The 24,823-nt window shown below is 42.7% G+C and overlaps 1 long non-coding RNA gene across 1 annotated transcript; it reads right to left on the bottom strand.

Annotated features, from left to right (window-relative positions):
- Positions 1–7,288: 7,288 nt before the first annotated feature.
- On the bottom strand, positions 7,289–16,791 carry LOC309339873. The gene is made up of 4 exons (XR_014155589.1): positions 16,650–16,791; positions 12,274–12,485; positions 10,611–10,758; positions 7,289–7,405 (listed from the first exon to the last, which is right to left on the bottom strand). It is a non-coding gene; the product is annotated as an uncharacterized lncRNA (long non-coding RNA).
- Between the last annotated feature and the right edge of the window lie 8,032 nt (positions 16,792–24,823).

Here is a 24,823-nt window from a genome sequence, read left to right as displayed (position 1 = left end):
GTCTTCGTGCTCTCCTGGCTGATTTGTTGTTTTGCTGCTGTACAATAAAGCTTCGTAGAATAGAAGAAGCTGTTGTACGAGAGTTTTACTGCATACCTGAGATTCCTTCCACACAGGCACACTGCTGCTCAAGATACTCTGCTGTAGCTGGGAGAAGCAGACGGGTGCAGTGGAAGTGGACTGGATGCCACAACAGTGCTGCTGTTTGCAGCCTTGACGGACGCTCAGTGAAACAGGTTATGGAGGCCCAAGTCACGTGTGTCCAAGTTCTGGTTCCAGACATCAGTGGCGTTGCCTGTGTGTGGAGCAGTAAAGGCCAGCTTGAGGACCTGCCAGTTGAACTCGCTGGTGAACGACCCATCTTTGAGACTGGGTGCAGGAGCTGCTGAAGCATGCGTAAGCTAAGCCCCATGGGAAGATGGCCGAAGTCCAGGAGTCCTACTCCGTTCCTTTTGAGAGACTCCATGGGCAGAATTGGGAGGAATGGTCCCAAAGAGTTAAGGCCTGGCTTACAGCCAAGGGTCTCTGGGAATGCACCCAGAACCCCCTGATCCAAGCTCCAGACGATGCTACCACGGTGGAGATAGCTGCAGCCACTGCTTCCCTGAGGAAAGATCAGAGAGCAATGGGAACTCTAGTGCTGAGCATAGACAGCTCACAGTTGCCCCATGTAGAAGGGTTGGAGATTGTGCAGTCCATCTGGCAGGCTCTTGAACGGGTCCATCACAGGACCACAGCAGGGGCCAAGATACATGTCACCAAAAGCCTGTTTGAGCTGAAGTTAAAACCCGGTGTCAGCATCAGAGAGCATGTTACTAAGATGCTTGCAGTGTTCAATAAGCTGAGACAGTTAAACATCACTTTCCCAGAAGAGTTGAAAGTGTACATTCTTCTGAACTCCCTGGACAACAGCTACGAGAATCTGTGCTTAACTCTGGAAGCCATGCCACAAGCCGACTTAATGATGCAGTTTGTTGCTGGTCGCTTGTGTGATGAAGAGGAAAGACAGTGGAGAGAGTGGGGTCAGGCTTCTGTGGGTGGCTGTTCTGCTTCGAGGAGTGGGGGTGCAGCAAAAGCCGAGGGTATGGTTAGAGCGTTTGCTACGAGGCGTTGCTATTCATGTGGATCTGACACACATCTGAGTAAACAATGCCCCAGAGAAGCTGCACAGAAAGCCACCAAGGTCGTTGCCCCTAGCAACCAGATAAGGGGGACAGGAAGGCTTGGGAACACGAGGAGAAGTCCCAGGGGAAACGACGGAGACACGAGCTTGCACCATTTGGCCACTTCCATATATATATATATGTGTGTGTGTGTGTGTGTGTGTTTTCAAATGTAAATTACACAAATATTTCCAATCAAACAATTTCACATATTATATCTTTTAGACTTCCCTCAGCTTCTCTGACAATCATCCGTATTTAAGATTTTTATACGCATTCCCTGAATTTAGTATCGCCTTTTAGAATACCTTTTCAGTCATATACACATTCTTGCAATATTCCTCATATTTTTCACAAAGCTTCTTTAAATCCCACTAGCGTTGTTTGTTCATCACATATACTTTTCAAATACTCTGTAAATTTTCCCCAGTCCTCGATGAATTTGTGATCTCATTGGTATCTTATTTTTCCAGTTAGTTTATCCAGTTCTGCATAATCCATTAGTTTCATTCTCCATTCTTCAAGTGTCGGTAGTTCTTCCTGTTTCCATTTTTGGGCCATTAATATTCTCGCTGCTGTTATTGCATATTGAAAAAGTTTACAATCCTTTCTGTTTATTTCATTTCTTGTTATTCCTAAGAGAAAGGCTTCTGGTTTCTTTACAAAAGTATATTTCAACATCTTCTTTCACTCATTATATATCATCTCCCAGAACCCCTTCACTTTCCTGCATTCCCACCACATATGAAAAAAGGTTCCTTCTTTTTCTTTACATTTCCAACACATATTACAAGTTTTAAACATTTTTGCTAACTTAACTGGTGTAATATACCATCTGTATACCATTTTCATAACATTTTCCTTTAACGTGGTACATGCTATAAATTTTATATTTTCTTTCCATACCTTAACCCAGTCTTCAAGTTGTATGTTATACCCGAAATCTCTGGCCCAATGTATCATTATCAACTTAACTTCCTCATCTATCATATACCATTCCAACAACATTTTATACATTTTTGACAGTGTCTTACAATCATTATTTACTATTTCTATTTGAAATTTTGAATCTTTTTCTATATAACCAATCTCTTTTAAATCTTTTTAAACATATCATTTATTTGATAATAATGCAACCAATCAAATACATAGTCTTTTATTTGTTCATATGGTTTCATTTTCCATTTCTCTCCTTTAATCACCAATTCTCCATATGTAATCCACCCTCTCATATTAATTTTCTTTACACACATTACCTCTAATGGGGACAACCAGTGTGGGACTTTCGGTTCTAATAGGTTTTTGTACCTATACCATACTTCAATTAACGATTTCCTGAAGATGTGGTTTTCAAAAGCTTTATGACTCTTCTTCTTCTCCAATCATAAATACGCGTGCCACCCAAATCTGTTATCAAATCCTTCTAAATCTAACAATTTTGTATTCTTTAGTTTTATCCATTCTTTTAACCAACAGAGACATGATGCTTCATAGTATAATTTCAAGTCTGGCAGGGCAAAGCCTCCTCTTTTCTTCGCATCTGTTAATAACTTAAATTGAATTCTCGGCTTTTTACCCTGCCAGATATACCTTGAAATCACTCTATGCCACTCTCTAAAAATCATTGTCCCCTTGAGTATTGGGATCATCTGAAATAAAAATAACATCTTTGGGAGTACACACATCTTAATCGTTGAGATTCTTCCCCAAAAGGATAATTTCATCCTTCCCCACACCTCCCGATCTTTCTTAATTCCATTCCACACTGGTGTATAATTATTTTGAAAAAAATCAATATTTTTTGAAGTTAACCATATTCCTAAATACAGATAGGTAGCCGTGTTGGTCTGCCATAGTCAAAAAAAAAAAAAAAAAAAAAAAAAAATTACACACAGAAGCATTTGTGTTGCCAGGGATGAAATGCTGTCTACTGCCTGTGTCATCTCTAGTTAGAGATGGGTTTAAGGTTTGTTTTGAGAATAATGTATGCTCCATTTCCGGGGGGGGGGGGCTGTTAGTCAGTGTTGCATGCCAGAACAAGTTGTTTGTTCTGGAAATGCCCCAAGCCGGTAATGGTACCACTGAGACAGCACAGGCACAGTGTGCAAATGTTCCTACTCACCACATGTGTCATCATTTGTGGCACAGAAAGATGTCCCATTGTAATTGGGGGTATGTGAAGAAGCTACCAGGGTGTGCTGAGGGATGTAAAATGAAGTCATGTTCTAAGTTCCTGGATTGTAGAGCATGCAAGAAAGCAAAGGTTAAGACACACAGTTATCCTAGGTCGGACAGGGTAACCATGAAACCTTTTGAGTTGGTTCACATAGGTATATGTGGTCCCATGCCTGTTGCGAGCCTGGGTGGGGCTTGATATGTGTTAACCCTGATAAACAACCACTCCAGAATGGGTTGGGTGATACCTCTGAAGGAAAAGAGTGAACCCACCAATTTGCTAAGGGAGTAGGTCACTGCAGTGGAACTATAATTCTCTCTGAGGGTTTGCAGTTTCCCATCAGATCTCGGTGGGGAGTTCACTGGGTCTGCGTTGCAGAATTACTTCCGCCAGAAAGGGATATGTCACAGGTTGATGAGTCCTCATTTGCCACAGGAAAACGGGGTGGCAGAAAGGAGGAACAGAACCCTCCAGGAAGCTGTGGAGGCCATGTTGTTCGATTCAGGCTTACCACAACGCTTCTGGGTGGAAGCGTGGAAGATGGCGAATTTCATGCTGAATCGTACCTACAATTCTGTTGTAGGTGACACACCCTATTTTCTGTTGCATGGTAAGAAGCCGAAGGTACATTTCTTCCGTGTTTTTGGGTGTGAGGCTTGGGTTCTTGTGCCAAAGGCCCAACACAGAAAGGGTGGCTCCAGGTCCCGGAAAATGATCTTTTGTGGGTATAAGCCAGGAACAAAGGGGTGGAGATTTGCCTACCCAGAGGGCAATCAGTCATGGGTTCTAGTCAGCAGGAGAGCTGAGTTTTGCAAGCAAAATGGGTGGACACACATCCACGAGAATCCTGACGTTCTCTCAGAGAGTTTGATTGCTGAGGAGGAAGAGTTAGTAACTGCACCTGCTGAGGGTCTCAACCACGTTCAGGTACCCGAACTGGAGCAGGAAAGGGCATCTCCAAAGGCTGTGAAGCAGGAGCCTAGGAGTGCGCCCACATCTCCCAAAGCCAGTCCAGCTGGTTTCAGAAGGTGCAGTAAGTCTGAGGGAAAATCTTCTGATGCCAAGGACACATGGGCTGGTCCCAGTACTTCTGGGTCAGAGGGGGCATCTGACATGGTGCCAAGGTGCTCTGCGCACACCACAAAAGGAAAGCCACCTGAAACGTTTTCAGCCACAAGTGTGTGGGTTGGTTTGGCTCAATGCAAACCAGAGAGTTTTGAGGAGGTTCAACAGTTACCTCAGGCAGAAGCCAGGAAATGGCATGAAGCAATGGAGAAGGAGTTGAACTCAATGAAGTCCCTAGGTGTGTTCTCCATCACGACGCTGCCAGAAAGCAAACAGGCAGTGAGCTGTCGTTGGGTGTACAGGATTAAGCCCATAGCAACTGGAGAACCACAGTACAAAGCAAGACTAGTAGCTAGAGGTTTCACACAGAGAAAAGGGCTGCATTATACTGAAGTGTATGCACCAACTTCTAGAAGTGAAACTCTACGTGTGTTGTTAGCAGTTGCTACTCAAAGGGGTTTTGAGGTCCATCTTTTTGATGTGGACATTGCTTATTTAAACTCGGATCTGAAGGAGGATCTGTATATGCTACCTCCTCCAGGATTCGAAGGAAATAAGCAGGATGTAGTGTGGAAGTTACACAAATCCATCTATGGCCTAAAGCAGTCAGCCAGAAATTGAAACATGTGCCTGAATGATGCTTTGGAAAGCATGGGTTTCTGGAGAAGTCTTGCAGATAGCTGCCTGTACATAAAGGGGTTTGGAGAGACACTGGAGCTAGGGTTGGTGTTTGTTGATGACATCATAAATTTGGCAAAGACAGGGAAACAGATGCAAGCTTTTGCCAAAGAGCTTGGGAGGCACTTTAAGCTCAAAAATATAGGTCCGGTAAGAGTGTACCTAGGTGTCCAGGTGGATAGAACTGAGGACGGCAGTTTCTTGCTCAGTCAGAAAGGCAAGATTGAGCAGTTGCTTGAGAAGTTCAGGATGTCTGGGTGTGCAGGGGTCAGAACACCCATGGAAACGAGCTTAGTGAAAGACAGTCAGCTCGGGGAACATTCTGAGTTCAAGAACCCTGAGGTATTTCAGTCAGCTCTAGGGAGTTTGTTGTATCTTTCCCAATGGAGCAGACCGGACATAGCATTTACTATAAACCTGCTCAGCAGAGAAGCTACAAAGCCAAGTGTGAGTGCCTGGAATGGTGTCAGGACAGTGCTAAGTTATCTGCAGGATACCAAAGATTTCTGCCTCAAACTGTCAGCTGAGGGTGAAGCAGAGCTCACATCCTGAACTGACAGTGATTGGGCAAATCTTGGGGACAGGAAATCTGTGTCTGGTTTGGTAGTGAAGTTTGGAGAATCTCTAGTTGGGTGGAAATGCTGAAAACTTTCCTCTACAGAAGCTGAATTTAGTGTGTTGAATTAAGTGTTTGGTCCAAGACATCTGTGGGGAGTGTTGCTTGCCCATCACCGTTTGGGGAGACAATCAACCCTGTTTGAAGTTGGCAAAGTCTGGACAGTTCAAGTCCAGAATCAAACATTTAGACATACGGTTCCAGAATGTATGTCAGAGTGTTCAGACAGGCTTATTAAAGCTGAAGTACTGTCCAAATCAGATGAACCTAGCGGATGGGTTCACAAAACCTTTGAGCTTCCAAGACATGGGGTTGTGTTTGGGGTAAGTGGTAGTACTTACACTCCCCCCAGTGGTACAGGACGAGAGGGGGTGTGAGGATACCCAGAGCTTACAGAGTTAACAGCTCAAGGGGAATGATGTCCTGTGTTCGCATACGGGTATTGTACTTTGTTATGTGAATGCTTTTACTTTCTGTTTTGGCTGCGACAAGAGAAGCATCATGTCTTTGCTCTCTCCTGGCTGATTTGTTGTTTTGCTGCTGTACAATACAGTGGTACCTCAGGTGCGAACAGGAGCCGTTCCGGAGCCCTGTTTGCATCCTGAAGTGAACACAACCCACGACTGCATATCTGTGCGTGCACGGGTCGTGATTTGCCACTTCCACATATGTGCGTGATGTCATTTTGACTATCTGTGCATGCACAAGCGGCGAAACCCGGAAGTAACACGCGCTGTTACTTCCGGGTCGCCGCAGAGCGCAACCCGAAAGTGCTCATCCTGAAGCATATTCAACCCGAGGTGTGACTGTAAAGCTTCGTATAAAAGAAGAAGCTGTTGTACGAGAGTTTTACTGCATGGCTGAGATTCCTTCCACACAGGCACACCTCTGCTCATGATACTCTGCTGTAGCCGTGAGAAGCAGATGGGCGCAGTGGAAGCGGACTGGATGGCACAACAGTGCCGCTATTCGCAGCCTTGATGGACACTCAGTGGAACAGCCTTCTCAGTGGTTGCCCCACAGTTATGGTACTCCCTTCCTATGAAACGACACCTGGCCCTTTCAGTGTAGACCTTTGAGTGTGCCTTAAGGACTCATTTGTTCCAGACTGCCTATGAGCTTCCTTACTATGCTGTATTCTTATACTTTGATCACTCGTTCTTAATAAATATCCTCTCAATTTGTGAGAGCTATGCCCTAAACCTGAGATGGAGAACTATTTTCAATGTGAGGGCCATGCGTCCTCATGGACAGTCTTGGAGGACGTTGGATAACATTCAGCCCCTAGGCCTCAGGGTCCCCTAAAAGGCAACATACAAATCCTTTAAATAGCTTAACTGTCTTCTCTCCACTAATTGAAAATTCATGAAAACTCCATCCTATTGGAGCAACTCAGCCAGCAACTTCAAAGGCTTCATACTTACAAGTCTATTTAGAAAGTAAGAGTACAGACCTGTCTTACCAATATGGCTTTTCAAATGTGCAGCTAGAAAGTAATAGCTGTTTTCTAATTCAGCTGGAATCAGAAACTGAATTGCTTTGCCTTTGTCCTATTGAGAATAATCTAAATGAGAAATCCATATATTGCCGTTCACACCCAAACACTTTTCTGTTCTTAGATCCTGTCCATGACACAGTATTAATGTGATCAATAGAGATGCATGCAAAGATTGCATTGATTCAATATTTGTTTGAAGTTCCATGTCACTGTAAAAAAGCAGATAAACAAAACCTCTGTATTTATTTTTTACAAAAACCTTTCAAGAGCAACTGAGCAATATCTGGTTAACGTGTGGTACAATTATATTCCTATTTAAAATTTATGTGGATACTTTTCCATTTATTAGATTTTTGTTTTTGGTGGAACATAAATTACATGATTGCCTATGATCATTTTGCTGAATTATTCCACAACCCTTAACAAAAAATATATAGCTGGCACAAAGTTACCAACATAATCAGTGCAACCTGCATAAGGGAAACCCATTTTGCCATTAAAAATGTGGCTTACAGTCCTTTTGTAAACTAAGGATGCTTAAGAAACTCAGCCTTTCTGAATTCCAATATGAATTTCTCTTATTTGCAGCTCCTGGACTAATTTGTGAATGGAATGTGGTTTCCTACTAGCTTTTGTACTTCCTGAATGCCTCATTAAAGTTCTTGACTTTTAAAAATCCATCAAAATGCATATATTTCAGAGGACTCTAAATATTGATTTATGCTGTGCTGCAGGGCTGTCTATAGCAAAGATGCAGCAATATGCTGGAACTGCACTGTATTTATGAAGAAATGCCTTGAACATATTCTTGCAGGTGAGGACTAAAGCCTTACTTGCAGTGGTAAACCTGTGCCTAGAATCAATAGTTTCAGACTGCAGATGGGGGCTCATATTATTGAATTAATTCTCTCTCTCTCACACACACACACACACACAGACACACACACAGACACACACACACACACACACACACACACACACACACACACAATCCCTCCCTCCTTCCCTCCCACCCTTCTTACCTTCTTACACATGCCAGGGCAAAGGGAAAATTGGTCCCTTCTCCCTGACTTGCTAGTTTTCTGTGTGTACAATTATTCTTAAAAAAATTTTTTTTGAAAAAAGTTATGACTAGCAGTCTTTGAAATGAAAATATCTTACTTCCCCATCAATCACTGAAGAGGTTCTGTGGAATATTCTGTCTCACAATCAGAATTATTCAGAATTGTATTACATTTCATTGACTGTGACCATACTTTTTTTAAAAAAAGCCGCAGATGTTACCAGGAATGTTTGCTTTGCTTCCAGGCACATAGGTTATTATATTCAGTCATTTGTTTGGGGAATTTAATATCCCACTCCTCAGGCAAAGTGACTCAGAGCAACTAAGATAAATTTTAGATAGTGAAACAACAATAATCAATCATATAATAATGAAATAGGAGCAGCACCAAACTATAAACGCTTGATTAATAAAAGCTTAGAAACTAACAGGTCTCGGGTGAATAAAAATGTAAACAACCACCACCATTTTAGTGCCAGAACCAGGATGAAAACCCATCTGAAATGGACCCAGATAATCAATGTCATCCAAACGTATCTGGAGGAGGAATTTTGAGGATTTTGATCTTTATGAATTCTGAAACAAAATGACTTGGTCTGTACTATGGCTGTGAGGCCCACCTTCCCCGATTCACCTCAGGATCTGCTTCAGCCCTGTTAGGGCTCTATTTGGGGGCCCATTCGCTTGGGATTGCTTTGAGGGGGGCTTGCCTGGGACCCCAAATCTGAAGCAGTATTTGGAAAATAGACGTTTCAGTCATCCTGCTAATTTTCATTGTGAAACTAAAATGGCCACCACTTTCTGTTTCCCCCCACACTCTCCAATCACATCATTTTGGAGATGGGCTCTCTTGCTTAGATTGCAGTGGGCTAAAAAAGCAAAACACCTCAGAATATCTCCTAAGAGCTTGGTAGGAGGCAGAGGTTATATTTGGGGCAGATGGCACCCAGGGCAGGGATGCCTCACCTTGGAAGAGCCTTGCCTCAGAATGTGGACAAAGTCTATACCTCTTGGACTAATGTGGAAATAAGAATTTAGCTTCCCACCCAATTTTGCAATATGGCGATGCAGTTCTCAGAATATAAAAGCAGACATTTCAGTTTGCATTTTGACAGAAAAAATGAATATTATTGCATTACTATTTTAAATAGTATTTAAATAGTATTTTGAGAATTCTTGTTCTAATATGTGCTGCAAATAGACAGATGTGCAGATCTTTCATCTGGAGTTCCATAGTAACCCATTTCCCCAGACGGTGTATATTGTGTATGGCCAAGCCTCTCTCCCCACCCCCACCTTACACATGTCACGTGTTACACTGTCATGCAACACTTCATTGCTGGGTGGTATGATTAATAAGTGCAAAGTTGACGAACTGCAGGCCATACTCTTTAATTAATTGTGTCCTCCCTAAAAGAGGGCATGTGTTGCGGTGAGACCTGGAGACTGACTCCCTGTGTTATGGGTGGGTTGATTGGTTATAACCACAACACCCGATTGATAGGTCCCTCAATCTTGGGTTCAATCTGGCCAATGGGGCGCAGTCTAAACCGACCGAGGGACCTATATATACCCATGCATGTGACCCAGAGCTTCCTCTTTCGGCTCGTGCATTCAGAATAACCGTCCACCTCTCCCTACTTTTAGGGCATTTTGCAATTGACCTTGTTATGCCGTCGTGTGTCGTCTGTCCTTGGGACAGGGGCATGGCAGGAATTTCCCCACTTGGCTGATTGGCTGTTGCCATTTGGGTTTCGCCGGCCGCGTAGCAAATCATCACACCTTGTAATGTTGCGGATGGGCACTTGTTCATGTGATAGGGATGGGAGAACACTCTCGCCATCCCTATGTGAAGGGTATTCTGTTAAAGGAATCCAGGGACTCAGCTGGTTTGGTCAACCCCTGAGAGGGGGTTGTGCCCGTGCCTGAGTCCAGGGGGACATTTGGGTGGCGGAGTTAGCCTGTTAGCCGCTTATTCAGGTGTTCACCCTTGGCTGACCTATGCTGGTGCCCTGGGTCAGCGCTGCCTGCAAGGGTGCAGGGAGCTAGTTGAACCAGAGCCTATGCAACCACTCACTCTCTGTAATCAATAAAGTTGTCTGCCCAAAAAAACAAAACTAAAATTTGAGTCATGTCTGAATTTATTTAGGGGGGAGGTCTCTGGGTCTGAACACGCAACTGTGTCTACATCATTCAGTCTCTATAACAGAAAGTTCTCACCATGGCCATCTTTAGCATATGTGCCGCCAGGGTGCAAAGATCTGCCCAGCACCCCCAAATTAACTTTTTATTGAACTTTTTTGGGGAGGGGTGAAGCCAAATGACCTTTTTTTAGGGGGGAAATCACTCACCTGTAACAACGATGCAGTGGAAGAAAATTCTTTTGTTTTCTGACTTATTGGGAAATATTTGACACTAAGGAGTCTCAAAGCAGCTAACAATCTACTTTCCCATGAGTGAAGCTGAGAGACTTCAGAGAAGTGTGTGTTAGGAGTCATTCTGCAAAGAAACAGAAAAGATGATTGTAACTTTAAGAACTGTTTCTGTGAGTTCTGGGTGTGGTTTTCTAGGCTGATTAGGTACAGCTGGTGATGAGTACAAAAGGAGGATAAGTCGCAGTTCGAATTTGCCTGCAAAAGAGAACACCCACATGTTTTGTGTTTGTAAGGTTGTAAGGTTGTAAATAAAACACTTACTTGAGTATTTTACACCTGTCTCACAGTTCTGTTGTCTGCTGCCAGGAAGATACAGCTCCAATAGTGTGACTAGTCCAAGGTCACCCAGCAGCTGCATGTGGAAGAGTGGGGAAGCGAACCCAGTTCACCAGATTACGAGTCCACTGCTCTGAACCACTACATAGAGAGATGGAGGAGGGGGGCAGGGATTTTCACTACATTGCTTTTCACTGTTGCAGATTGAGATGGACTGGTATACAGTCCAGAATTCGGTGCCCCAGTGCCCCCCACCCTTTGCACCCCCTGGTCCACACATAATGTCATATTAGTGACCCGGACACTTTCGCTAATGGATGGACTGGCATCTGCATTAGCCTTTGCCTCTAACTCCACATTTGAAGGAAGTGTGCTCTCTATGTCTCTGAAGAGAACCTCAGGAACCTCAGAGGAATTGGGGCCACGGGACGGTGGGAGGCCGTGTACAGCCTTAGCATTTACCTTTCCCCCAGGTAGATAATTATACGCAACCTATGAGAAGTGCATAGGAGAACAAAGATAAGTGATTTATTCTGTTGCTATTGGTTATGGTTGTGTACACTGATTTGTACCACATAGAAGGAACTAGATGATATCTCTGAATTTATAATTAAAGTGTTAATTAATTGCAGCTGTTGTACTTTAATATAGTGAATACAATTAACCAAGCTGGAAAAAACAACTTAGCTAAATTATTAATGCCAGGGGCTGAAAGTTTTCCAATTCTCCCCTCTCCAAATTATTCTGTATCATATAGTGACATGTATCACTATTATATTGGGGTTTCAGCATGACTTTGAGAATTGCGTCTTCCTGCTGTCTACATAAGAATGTCTGAACTAGGGATGTTGGAGAATTCTAATGGTATGGAAATGGGTGTGGCATTTCATAGAATTGTAGAGTTGGAAGGGACCTTGAGGGTCATCTAGTCCAACCCTTTGCAGTGCAGGGATCTCACCTAAAGCATCCATGCCACGGTGTGTGCATTCACTCGTTGTCAGGGCCAGATTTACATCATGTGAATGTAAATGGCATTTGTTTCTACCAGATTTCCCCCCCAAAAGCTGCAAATATTACATAATAATGTTAACCCTGGAGAGGAGGAGACTTGGGCAGCTGTGGGGAGGTGGGGACCTTCAGTCTCAGCAGCTACTTCATGCGCTCATGAGGCCGGACACTCCTGTGCAGATCCTGCTTTTGCTAGTAAACAGTTAACTCCAACTTGCATAGTGTGATTTACTGCTGGCGTACTCCTGACATTAAACACCAAGACCTACTTTCCAATAAATGCAATGGGTCTTACTTCTCCGCTGGGGTACCGCCACACCCCCCAGGAGATATGCAAGGCCTTTCTTTATGCCCCTGAGGTGATCAGGTGCATCTGCCATTGAGGCCAATCCTGCTCCTTCTCATATTGTGTGCATAGGTCCGATCTTTTCAAAGGTCCACCTTTGTCCCATGCGTCTCTTGGTGTCAAGGTTCCCTGTCATCCTTCCTTCTTCCACTGAAAAAGATCTGTGGGGAGAAGGTAATTGATGGGCCATTAGCTACTTCACTTACTTTGAAAAGTCAGTTTGCAAACACACAGAGACACAGGAAACACTTCAAATGCAGCGACGTAGAAGGAATAGAATGCAATCCATTAGTTAAACCCAGTTACAGTGATGACAAAAATGTGAAATTCCACCCATAATGGACAGTGAGGCAAATCATGTGTTTGGCAGAAACCAAACAGAAGTGGAATGAAATCAGCTCTACTTATGGCAAGTATATGGTGGAACAGGTATTACTAACTTCATGCAATTTTAGTCTTTGGCAAGTTGTCTGTGCAACTATGAAACTACTAACATGAGTTTGACCAAACTGTGGGAGGCAGTGGAAGACAGGAGTGACTGGCGTGGTCCATGGGGTCACAAGGGGTCAGACACAAATAAATGACTAAACAACAACAGCAACAGCAAACTGTGCAACTATATAACTGTAAGCATTGAGATCCTGTTTGATGACAGAGAAATAAACAAAAGAAGGCAAATTATATTAGCTTGAAATTTGTTTCATTTGGGGATGAACACAGTATATTGTGGATCCAGTAAAAAGATATAAAATTGTGTGTGTGGCTATCCAATTATTATTATTATATTTGTATATCAAAATCATTACATGTTTACATTACTATAGCTTACATTATAATATATATTATTGTATATTTTTATTTTACTTGTAAGCTGTTTTAAAAGCCTTATTTTTGATAAAATAACATATTATAAAAGCAATATGATTTTACTTGTACATCATACCACTTGTGTAAAAGCAGAATGAGGAGGGGGCACAGGCAAAGGGGTAGGTAAGACTTTGGGGGCGGGGGCAGGAATCAGGTAGCGTGGCTTGACTTCACTTCACAGCAACCAGTTTGTTAGGGTAGGGAGGATTCTTTCCCGTCACCCACATGTCAGGGTGCTCCTTTCAGAGATGCCTTTCACCTTTGACCCTTAAAGCGGTACTGGGTACCAACATTTGCCAGGACTGTTTACAAATTCATTTTTAAACTGCTGTTGTATTAGCTCCTTCAACCATAAATGATGTCAGATTACAGCATTATGACTCTCATGATAATTCCTGGATACAGAATCAAAGTCCTTGGTTTCAAGGGAGAGTTACTGTGACTCACTACTGTGAGTCATTTGGAGCAGTTTGGGCTGCAGCAAAAGGCAGTAAATTTGGGTAGGGGCAGCCATACATAATGAGACTAAGAAAAGATAATAGGGACCATGGCTGATAAATAAGAAGTCAATGAAGAGAGACTAAATAAAACTGACAAGTACAAAATAAAACAAACTCATAAGACCTGGAACTGTTTTAAGGAAAATGGGAATCATCATATTGACTGTGACTAGTAAGAGAACAACCAACAGTTAAACTAATCTTCGCAAACCGGGTTCTCTCCAGGCCTATTGAACTATATTTCCCAGGCAGCATGGATGCCAGGTGATGGCTCCAGTTAGACAGACTCGAAAAACAAACAGCAGCAAGAATAAATCAAAATGGGGGGGGGGATGAAGGGGAGTGTGGATAAAAAAGAACTGGGTGTATGAAGATTGGAATGAGGTAAAGAAAGCTGGTACCAGTTAGTGGGGCTGCATAGATGATTTGGTCAAATCAGGATGATTACATCAGCTTTCTATGTTTTTTCTAATATTTTAAATTAATTCATTGGTCAATCAATCAATCACTATTTAATTACAATTGCTGCCATATTTACTGTGGCCTGTTGTTTTTCATGTCATTAGGCGAACTTCTGGCAAGGGAAAAAGGAGAAAAATATTAATACTTTCCAATTTGTCTCTGCTCTTTTGGAATACATACTTCCAGAGCTTGGATGAGTTCTAAGTACAAAGACTTCGGGCTGTGTGGGACATCTCATTAAGCCTATTATCTTTTGCATATATTTTTTGCAAAGCCTGCAAGTTAATTTTTCCCTTAGCAAATATGTTTTCCCCTATTTATTTACTCAGTATATTATAAGCTCACCTTAAGGCTCGAGAAATGCAGTGCATTTGAATTTCACTGTGGAAATTCAGAATTTTGATGAGATTAGTTGATTCTTATTTGCAATTTGACACTTATTATTCATTAGCAAATTATTTTAGAGGGGACAGTGGTATATGGATATTATTGGAAGTTCGTAAACATAATGCCATGACACATACACACGCAAAGCAGTTTAGAAAATAATTCCTGAGGGGGTTTACCAAGTTAATAGGGTACAACAAAAACAACATACAAGACAAACTGTTGCCCCAATCCCAGGATAAGAAGCTTAGTATGTAGAGGATCTTCACTTCTGCTGGCTGACTCCTGGCTCAACCAGGCTCAGTGAAAACCTGAAGAATTCAACCCCGGCTCAGCTGAAAATATTCCACCGTAACTTACTCAGATAGCGGAGTCAAAGTTGGTACAAGTCTCCAAAAAGACCCTTGCCCTCCAACATTTCTCCAATGAAAATGGGATGTTACATTCTATAATGATAATTTTACTATTTATACCTGACCCATCTGATTGGGTTGCCCCAGCCACTCTAGACAGCTTCCAACATATATAAAAATGTAATAGAACATTAAGCATTAAAAAACTTCCCTATACAGGATTGCCTTCAGATGGCTCAGGGGTTGAATAACTCCATACCCTCCAACATTTCTCCAATGAAAATAAGGACATCCTAAGGAAAAGTGGGAGATTCCAAGATCAAATCAGAAACCGGGACAGCTTCTCTAAATCAGGGAAGTCCCTGGAAAATAGGGACACTTGGAGGGTCTGAGGACCAGAGAGTGGGGGACTTTGGCTGAAGCCTAAGCCCATTCAGTGCAGCTATGTGATCTGGCAGCCCAGCCTAAAAAACTATTTAAAAGCTCCCCACTGCTGAACAGGGTTTGGATCTGGTGACTTCATGCTGGCTTAATTTGCACCAACTTGCTTTATCCCAGTTTCTTGTGCATAGGATTGTTCCCTAAATCTGTTAAAATGTAAGGTGCTATATTACTCCCTGTGGTAAAAATATATGAACAACTACAGCAATTGGAATCCATACAATACTTTTAAAAAATGCATATCCTGACTTGGTGTGTGTGTGAAGTTATAGATATTGAGACTTTCTGCATGGAAGGCAGACCTTCTGCCCCTAAGCTACAGCCGTTTCCCTATAATACTGAGACCAAGTCTCTTTGAAAGACAGGCTCAAGTTAAAACAGATTTTATTGAACTTGCTGCTCAAATTCATGGTGGAAGTGACAGGGTAGTTGTTATGCAGGTATCAGAAAGGATGAGCATAACAAACATTCCTTTGTCCTCCAAATCTATGATATTAGGTATGCTACAGGGATCAATATCAGCCTCTCTGACAGAATTCTCTTATTAAAAGCACATGTGCAGTCCAAATCTTTGCATGTTTACTAAGAAGTAAGGTATGGGTGGGGTTAACGCTCGATAATATTACTATTCCTGTTTTCCCATGAATGTTCATGCGGGGAACAAGTGGGCTGCTGCCCCACCCATCTTTGTTTTGTTTTGGAGTTGTTGTTTTAATTAAACCCTTTAAAAATTGTTTTGAATTCTAAGGCTAGACACAGCACTGAGAGGAAAGGCAAGGCTCCCATGCTAAGGCAGTTATACCCAGGTTACAGCCTAGCCTTGGAAGCCTCACTAGGATGCTGAGGGCTCCTGAAGTCTTACCTCTAATAGGGGAACAAATTCTCATTTACCTCACTGCCAGCAAAGCCATCTGTTCCTCCAGACAAGTATTCTTTAAAGAAATCCATCTTGGTTATACCTATGTAAGGATCCATTTTGTAAAACTGATGACCTCAATATGTAGTCAAAAACTGTGAGAGAGAAATTCTATGGAACCATTTACTTGCCTCGTCAATCTGATCGCCTGCTGGGAATGAGAAACTTGGGATTTATTCAAGGCATGGCCTCCTGTACTTTGAGGTGATATAGTCTCGGCACTATAGAAACAGTGCGCTCAATGCCCAGCAGTGAGGAAATGTCTTATCCTCTTCAAGATTTGTCTGTCCAGATTATTAGTACTGACAGGCTGTAAAGGAAATGTGCCCTGCTCTTCAGCAAAAATGGGGGTGCTTTTGAGGTGGCCTGGCATCTCCTAGAGAGAAGACTTGAACTTACCATCAGGACCCCAAAAGGAGAGAAGTTCTTCCAGATTCCAGATTCCACCACCTCTTACTTAGACCGATAACAATGCTATTGTTGAAATCTCTAAAAGCTGGACTAGTGTTAACAAAAATTGCTCTGGCAGCTAGCGAGAAAATGCCAGAATGAGAATCCTTTGCAGCTGGGAGGGGCAAAGAGGTGTGATGCCACAATGCCACAAATCAAATAGCAGTGGGGAGGGGGAGGAAGCAGCAGGCTATATAAGCCTGTGTGCCTCCCCTCTGGTCTCTTTGGCTGCAGGGGAGTCAGACTGAGCAGCCAATCTGCTGCTGCGTGTGCAAGGAAGAGGTTTCTTTTTGGCAGACCTTGCGGCTTACTGTGTTTTGTTTGGTTTTCCAGTATCTTTGCAGCCTTGTTGGTTCTTGTTGCTTTCCTTATCCTTTTTCTTTTCTCTCTTTCTTTTTTGGGGGGCAGGACTATGGTGCCAGTCTTTGCAGCCTGGCAGCCTCTCAGTCTGGGCTTTGAGGTCCTTTCAGCCTTCTTGAACTTTGTAGTCTTATGATTTTGACTGATCTCTCCCTGAGTCATGCTTCTACTTTGGTCAGAGCTGCTTTCGTTTGGGCTTGGCAGCATTGTGGCTTGGTGGCTGTTCCCTTTGCCACACATGTCCAAGGTCTTGGCTCTGCCTTAGCAGGTTTGGCACTGCCCTGCAGACTTGTTGCAATGCCCATTTGCCCCTCACCACAGGGTTAAGAGCTGCTGATTTTTTTGCTTTGCTTTTCAGCTGCGCTTATGGCTGCCTCTTGTACCCCACTGACTGTTTTTGCCCCACTTGCTGACTTTGCTCATTGATTTGGATCACGGCTGGTTAGTTGCCCATTGCAGATGACTTAACATGCAGCTTACCAGGGGCTGGTTGTCCTCCTGTGGGTCACTTGACTCTGGGTTGCAGTGAACTAATGTTTTCAGGAGGGGACTTTAAGGAACCAAGGAAAATAGTAATGGCAATGAGACACAAAGTAACTATGTCTTATTGATAAAACAAAAAATGGCAAATCAGTTGCTGAAGCAAGAGCTGAGTAGAATAGGAAATCAGAGGAGGAGGAGTGATGGACATGGAAATGGAAGAAAGTGAACCGAGAAGACATTAATGAGAGGAGGCTAAGAAATGTCCAAATTGCAGGAGCAACATAGTCTGCAGGCACTCAGGAAGAGCAAGAAAGAAGGTCATAAAGGAAGTGATAAAACAACAACAACAACAAATGCCCGAAGACTCAGTAAATGCTGGATATAAGCTTTAAGGAGGAAGGAGGATGGAATCAGAGGTCTTAAGGGCACAGGAGATTCTGTGGACAATGGAATGTCTGGAGGGTTCAGACATGTGGACTAGGAAGTCTAGGCCAGGGGATATAAGTTAGAGGCTTCTGTTGCATGTAATACTAAACTAGGAATTAGCATTATATGAACAAGTCTCAGGCTCAAGGGATCTCATTCAACATGACTGCAAGGAGTAAACTTGAAGTTTTTGCTTTCCTTTTCAGTAAGCATCTGATTAGTGTTATATTCAGTTAGCCAGAGCTTAGCATTAAGCAGTTTAGTGCTACATTTAATTAACCACAGTTTAGCATTAAATGGCTTTGTTACAGTTAAATGGTGGTTTATCTTAACCTCAGTTTATTGAAACAAGCCATTTCATAAACTACTGCTTGAAGTTTGCTGGTTATAATAAATTATGGCTAAGGGAAAAAAAATCCAGGTTTAGCTATAACAATAAAAAGCAATTATAATTAGTTTCCAATTTCCTCACAACTTTGCCAGAGGAAAGGGGGCAAGGGGAGCCCATGTAATTTTGAGTCTCTTTCACATAGCACTGAACTGCAGTCTAGTGTTACATATGGATGAGGTCATGGTGTCCATCCTTTTAAGAGAAGAGGTTAGAAGAGGAATTCTATCATGTCTGGCTTCCACTGTCACTTCAGCATTATGGCTTCAAGGAGCTGTTGAGGGCTGAGAAGCAGAAGGGGCTGGATTTCACATATAGATTTAACAAAGAAACTAAACCTTTGATTACAGGCTTCTAATATGAGAATGAGTGCTTCTGCCATTTTAAAAAATCATTCTCAAGGAAAAGGATCTGTTCTGAAAGGCTGTCATGTCACGTAGTTCTGCTGTCATACCATTCTTCCTTAAGCACAGCTCTTCATCTGGTAGAACAAAGGGACCATTCTCTCTTAAGTCTTAAAAATCAAGATTTGCTTTGAATCTCACTTCTCCTCCATGCATGACTCACTGACAACTCACTGCCTTGTTCTCTGCTTCCTACTGCCATGTGTTGCTTCATTCATGGAACCAGCTATCAGGAGTAATCTTCCAGATGAAGGAAATCAGCAATTGTTTCAAGCTGCAGGTGCAATGATAGAAAAGATCTCATTCACTCCTGCAGGTATATGAGTTATTCATCCAAAAATAGCCATGGTCTTCTCTTGTGCAGCATAAGTGAGACTTGGTTCAGATGCTCAGAGTCCTGCATATGAATACCCAGGCTACAGTAAATCTGGTTTTTAAGAGGCCATGGGATTCTCTTCAACTTTGCTGCAAGAAACCAAGTGCCGCACCAGAAGGCAGTGAGAGAGAACCCTTTTCAAATTTCTATCTTTCTGCTTTTTAAATTTAGTCTGATGAAAACTAAACAATATAAACATGGAATTAAACAAAAATAAAAACATAGCATCTAACCACTAAAACAGTTCAGCGGTGAACTTGAAAAAGCTAGTTTTACACTCCTCCCTTTGAGTGCTTATGCTCCACATGCAAGGTGCTACCATGAAAGAAGGCCCCATCTCACCTCACTGCCCAGGGGGCCACAGCCACAGATGGAACCATGAAAAGGGTCTGGGCAGCAGATATGGGGAGATGCACTGCTTCACAGAATTGAGTCCTATGTCATTCAGGGCTTTATACATTAAAGTCAACACAAACAATTGGGCCCACTAGCAAATAGGCAGCCACATGGAGTCATATCTCACCAGAAAGGAACATATTCTTATGTGGGAACAAGATGCTGTTATATTTTCCCTGTAACTTGGCTTCTCGCAGTGAGGGACCCGCCAGATGGCCCTCAGAAGAGGACCTTAGTGTCCGGGCAGAACGATGGGGGTGGAGACGCTCCTTCAGGTATATTGGACCAAGGCCGTTTAAGGGCTTTAAAGGTCAGCACCAACATTTTGAATTGTGCTCGGAAATCAAACATGACATGGTAGTGTGTAGAGACAAAGCATGAGTCTTTCTCTCCCACAGGTTCTGGAGATTGTCTGAAGCAGCCTCAACAAGGCAACCCTTATAAAACTTCCAGGACTTTTAAAATAAGGGGTCCACCATTCTTTCAGTCCTTATTTCTTCTGCACTGTCTGAAGTGGACTGAGCAGCTTGGGGGCAAGTGCAGTGTTTTTGATTCCATGCTTCTCCTGGTAACACTGCAAATCCACAGTCATGGGGCGGCAGTTATGTGCATCCTTCCCACTTCAATGTCACATCTCCTGCAAATCTGAACTAAACCATTATGGGAGCAAGCTGTCTCATGGATTCTCACTTTCTTATTGTACTATCAGAGTGGTGTGGGAAGAAGACCTCTTGGAAGTGGCCCTTAGAGCTCGGGTACACATTACCTTTCCTCAGTGTTAAACATTGACACAATACACCTTTGGTTTGAGGCATTTGGAGCAGTGGCTTAGCTACATGCCCCAGCACCCGGAGTGGTGAACATGCAGGGGTGTGGCTGGCGTGCGGCCCGCCACCTGCAGCAGGTGTAGTGTGCATTCCGGGGGTGCGCGGCAGGCGGCACACATCCCAAGGGGGCGGCTGTGATGTCACACACACACACACACACCGATGGCACCGGGGGTGGGTCGCTTCCCCTGCCCTACCTTTGTTCGCCAGTGATTTGGAGGTATCAGAACCAGTGGTTTGAAGCCCCTGGTTGTTGTGCTTGGTGTAAAGGCTGTTGCCTTCCTCTGTGCTGTGAAGCAGACAAGATGAGATCCAGGTTTCTACCAACATGACAAGTCTGCAAAATGTGAGCTTAAATGTACAAGCCACCCAAGAGATTTTTTTCAGCAAAGAACAGAGAGCTAGCTGTCACTCCTTCCTTGTACGTTTTGTCTCTTAGAAACTGGAATGAACCACCTTCTCACTGTTACTCTATTTTCCCATTAGGGTTGACAACTCAATTTTATATGTGAACATCCACAGGACATTGTGCTGTTCACTCCAAACAGTTCCAGCAAATCAATGCTGACCGTTCTGTGCTATCTGACATAAAACATCAGAGGTATTAAGAACGGTTGCTATGCTAGTGATTAACTCAAACAATAGCTGAGCAAATAAGGCCCAGGTAACCTAGATCTGCCACCTATACATTTTAGCTGCCAATATATGGCCTCATTTTTGTATTTCAATAGGATACCAGTGTAACTACCAGTGGATTTATTGAATTGCTTAGTGAATGAAGCTGTTTTCTCTGCTAATGTCAATGACAGTGATATTAATGTTGGCATTTGCATCATTCATAGCTGTCAACCTTCCCTTTTTTGGTGGGAAATTCCCTTATTCCAGTGCCTTTTCCCACTGCTTCCCACTGCTATCCCAGATTGTTAGATATCCCGTAGACTGTCCCCGGGACAGGTGAGGCTGCTGATCCCTTATTTTGAGGCTCCCGGGATAGGTGAGGCTGCTGAGCCCTTATTTTCAAGGCTGCTGATCCCTTATTTTCAAATCTGAAAGTTGACAGCTATGGCATCATTTCCTGGTCCAGACTTAAAGAGTAGGAAATGAAAGCTTGGATGAGTTGTGGGGGTCTTCTATAAGGCCTCAGAGTAATCTCTTATAATTTCAACACTAAGTAAACATTAAATTATCCTAGGAAGAGTGGAACTGAACATTTATGTTTTTAAAAGTTTTGATATTCCATTCTGTTCAAATTCCTGACTGATATGGATTCTGCAGTTCATTCTTCCATCACCCACTCTTCCATTGTACAGAGAAGCATGGTGTGTCTCTACCTCTCTATAAATGATCCATGGCCTTTGCATGTCAAACCCCCACATCCCTCTGGGCATCCACAGTAAGGCCTGGCATGCCCTGGAGATAGTGGCCGTTTCAACAGACTGGGCTGAATCCCAGGTTCATTCTAGAAATGTTTCTACCATTCCAGTCTATAGTCTATATAGTCAGGAATTTGTACTCTTCTGACTGGCCTATCACTACAACTTTTCCTCACTCCTATGTAAACGTCAGTAGATGTATGTGAGCTAATGCAATTAAATGCTGCAACCTGAAATGCTTATTAAATTTTCAGGTATACCTGCATTAGTGATGGGCCATTTTCCCTTCCTCTGAGTTATTTGATATGATGGCCTAGCTCTTCTTTCCCTCTTCTAGTCACATACCAATGAAACTGCCATTGTGTTGCAAACCTTTCATCCTTGTATGTTCCACAAAATCTTTGTGGCAATAGTAACAGCAGATAAATTGTGACAGCCATCTCCCAGCCACCCTGGGTGCTATGCCATCTGAGGAGAGAGTATTCCCAGCTAACACAAAGTGTATCCCTCAGCTCAGTCAGCTCTCTTCCATTTCACACAAAAGTCCAAAAGGGGTTCCCAATTAATAACATTGATAAATGTCAGTGATGCGCCAAATCTTCCTGAAGCGACACATGTGGGAGACGTTGCCCAAGACTCATAAAGCAGCATGCTCAACACACAAACCTGGTAGACCTTCATCTTCGTATTGGTTGTTCCCATCCAATGCTATGCTATGCTATGCTATGAATTCTCCCATATCCTCTTGGAGAGGCAAGACAGCACCATAGCTACCTTGCTAATACGCTTGTCCAGCTCAGCATTGATGGAAAGGTTGCTGGTTATGATGGAGCCCAAGTAGACAAAATCTTATCAAACAGCTTCCAAATTAGCCTGGGGTCTCCCTGAAGCCTCTTAAGGTGATGTGGTATTACAGTTTGTAAGCACAAGGATGTAAAAAAAAATAATCTGAAACCAAACAGGGTTATGAGGCCGGGGGCCAGCGCTGTCCGGAGACACTTCCGGGTCATGTGGCCAGCGTGACGAAGCTGCTCTGGCGAGCCAGCACCAGAGCAGCTTACCTCCCAGCTATCTACCTATTTATATAGAGACATCTTAGACTCATAGAATCATATTAACATAGAATTGTAGAGTTGGAATGGACCCCCAGAGGTCATCTAGTCCAGGGAATGCAGGACCCAGGAAATCCTGTAGCCCCTTAGTCAAGAGTTGTGGCATCTCAACCACACTTAATGTTCAGTATTTCAGCCTCAGTGTTTGCGAGGTTTCCAAGTTAACCCTATGAACTCTATAACCAAACTTGATTCTGGCCACACATACACAGGCACATAGAGACAGATACGCACATACATTGATGCACATGGCATGGGCCAATAAATTATCCCATTATTTTTTCTTATTTTCTGCACTTTAATAGATAATGTATGGTCTGAAATAATGTCTTTCTTGAGCTTTATTTGAATTTCAGAAGGGGGAGGTTTCCAATGAGCCATGCATGTAAAAATAACCAACGTACAAGTTTATCAAAATACATTTCTGTACCTTCAAAATGAGCACACCACAGCATCGATCGTTTAATGAAAAAATGCAAAATGGAAGTTTTTGCCAAAGATCATATTAATTTGCTAGTTTCTTGTTCAGAACGAGAATGCTTGTGTGAACTTTAAAAATCAATGCAGCTATATATAAGGAAAAATCAATGCCATGCGTCAGGGTGCATACATTATAGCTAAGATTATTGTGGAAGTCCTGTTTGCTGCATCTGAAGCATGCTGACTTTTATTTAAAACATTGTACAATCTAAGGCAGCATCACTGCATAAAATATTAATGCTATATTTAACTATAGTTCAGCCTTAGAAACAAGCCCACAATTATGTTTCCTGATAAATTCTGAGCAGCATTATTTTTAACTGCCCACCATCTATATTGATTTACATGCTAAAGTACAATAAAGTAATGAAGACAGTAATTTGGATAGTGTATAACATATAAGTCTTTAAAATAAAAATCATACACAAATGCTTTATTGGTGACTACAGTCCATTTGTTGGTTCTTACTTCATCCTGTGTTGACAAAACTAGAACGGCTTCTGTAGCCCAGTTGCACTGAGGGAGATCTAGCTCTATCCAGCCCCACATTCCAGTGTCCCTGAGATCCAGTGACCTCTGGCAAACGTTCTATGCTGGGATGATGGAGTTTTCATCTTGCCATATCCAAAGACTTCCAGTCTTGCATGAGAAATGTGCTAATTTCATCTCAATGAATGTAAAAAGCTTTCCTTCTGGGAGAAAGATGTAATTTGCCTGTGCTGTACCACTCACATACATACATATATACATACACACCTTACATACCACAAGGCATTCTTTCTCAAGCTCAGGTCCCCAGGTGTTGTTGGACTACAACTTCCATCATCCTAGGTAGCACAACTAGTGGTCAGGGTTGATGGGAGTTGTAGTCCAACAACACCTGGGCACCTGAGCTTAAGAAAGGCTTCCCCAACACCTGGCCTTCCCTGCTCTAGAGGACTCCTTTTATTCTGAAGTGGGCTCAGAACCCACCAGAAAGCTATGTCCTGGACCTGTTACAAAAGTGCTTCCACACCTGCCAGAAGTGGTCGATTACTATTTCAGTATGGGAGAAACCCCGTGCTCTCTCAGTTGAAACAGCCCTTTGTGTCATCCAGCAGTCAAATTGGCAGGCAGTTGTTAAGTGTACAATCCAAAGCGTGTTTTCATACTATCTGTGACAGACGAGCACATCAGCCGCTGCCACCAGAATATTCTTATATGCTGTTTGATGTTTTTGGTGTGAAATTATATCAGGACCAATATAAACTTGTCTAATTGGTCGTCTTCTTTTTAGTCAATGAGGAAAAAGAAACAAAGCAAGAAAGTGAGTAAACAGATTGTTTTGCCCATATAACATTTGTGGGGGTTTTTAGTATTGCCATCTAAAAGGAGGAGGCAGACAAGAAGTTCATACAAAATAGCCTTGAATTGTGAGGAAAAACATGTCAAGCTGGGAAAGCTTTGAATAAAATCAGATTGCTCAACAGAGGCTTAAATAGCAAGCATGTACATGCTA

Source organism: Podarcis erhardii, assembly GCF_964252035.2.
Source record: "Podarcis erhardii genome assembly, chromosome: 4".
Taxonomy (NCBI): Eukaryota; Metazoa; Chordata; class Lepidosauria; order Squamata; family Lacertidae; genus Podarcis; species Podarcis erhardii.
This window is presented reverse-complemented; position numbering and strand designations above follow the sequence as displayed.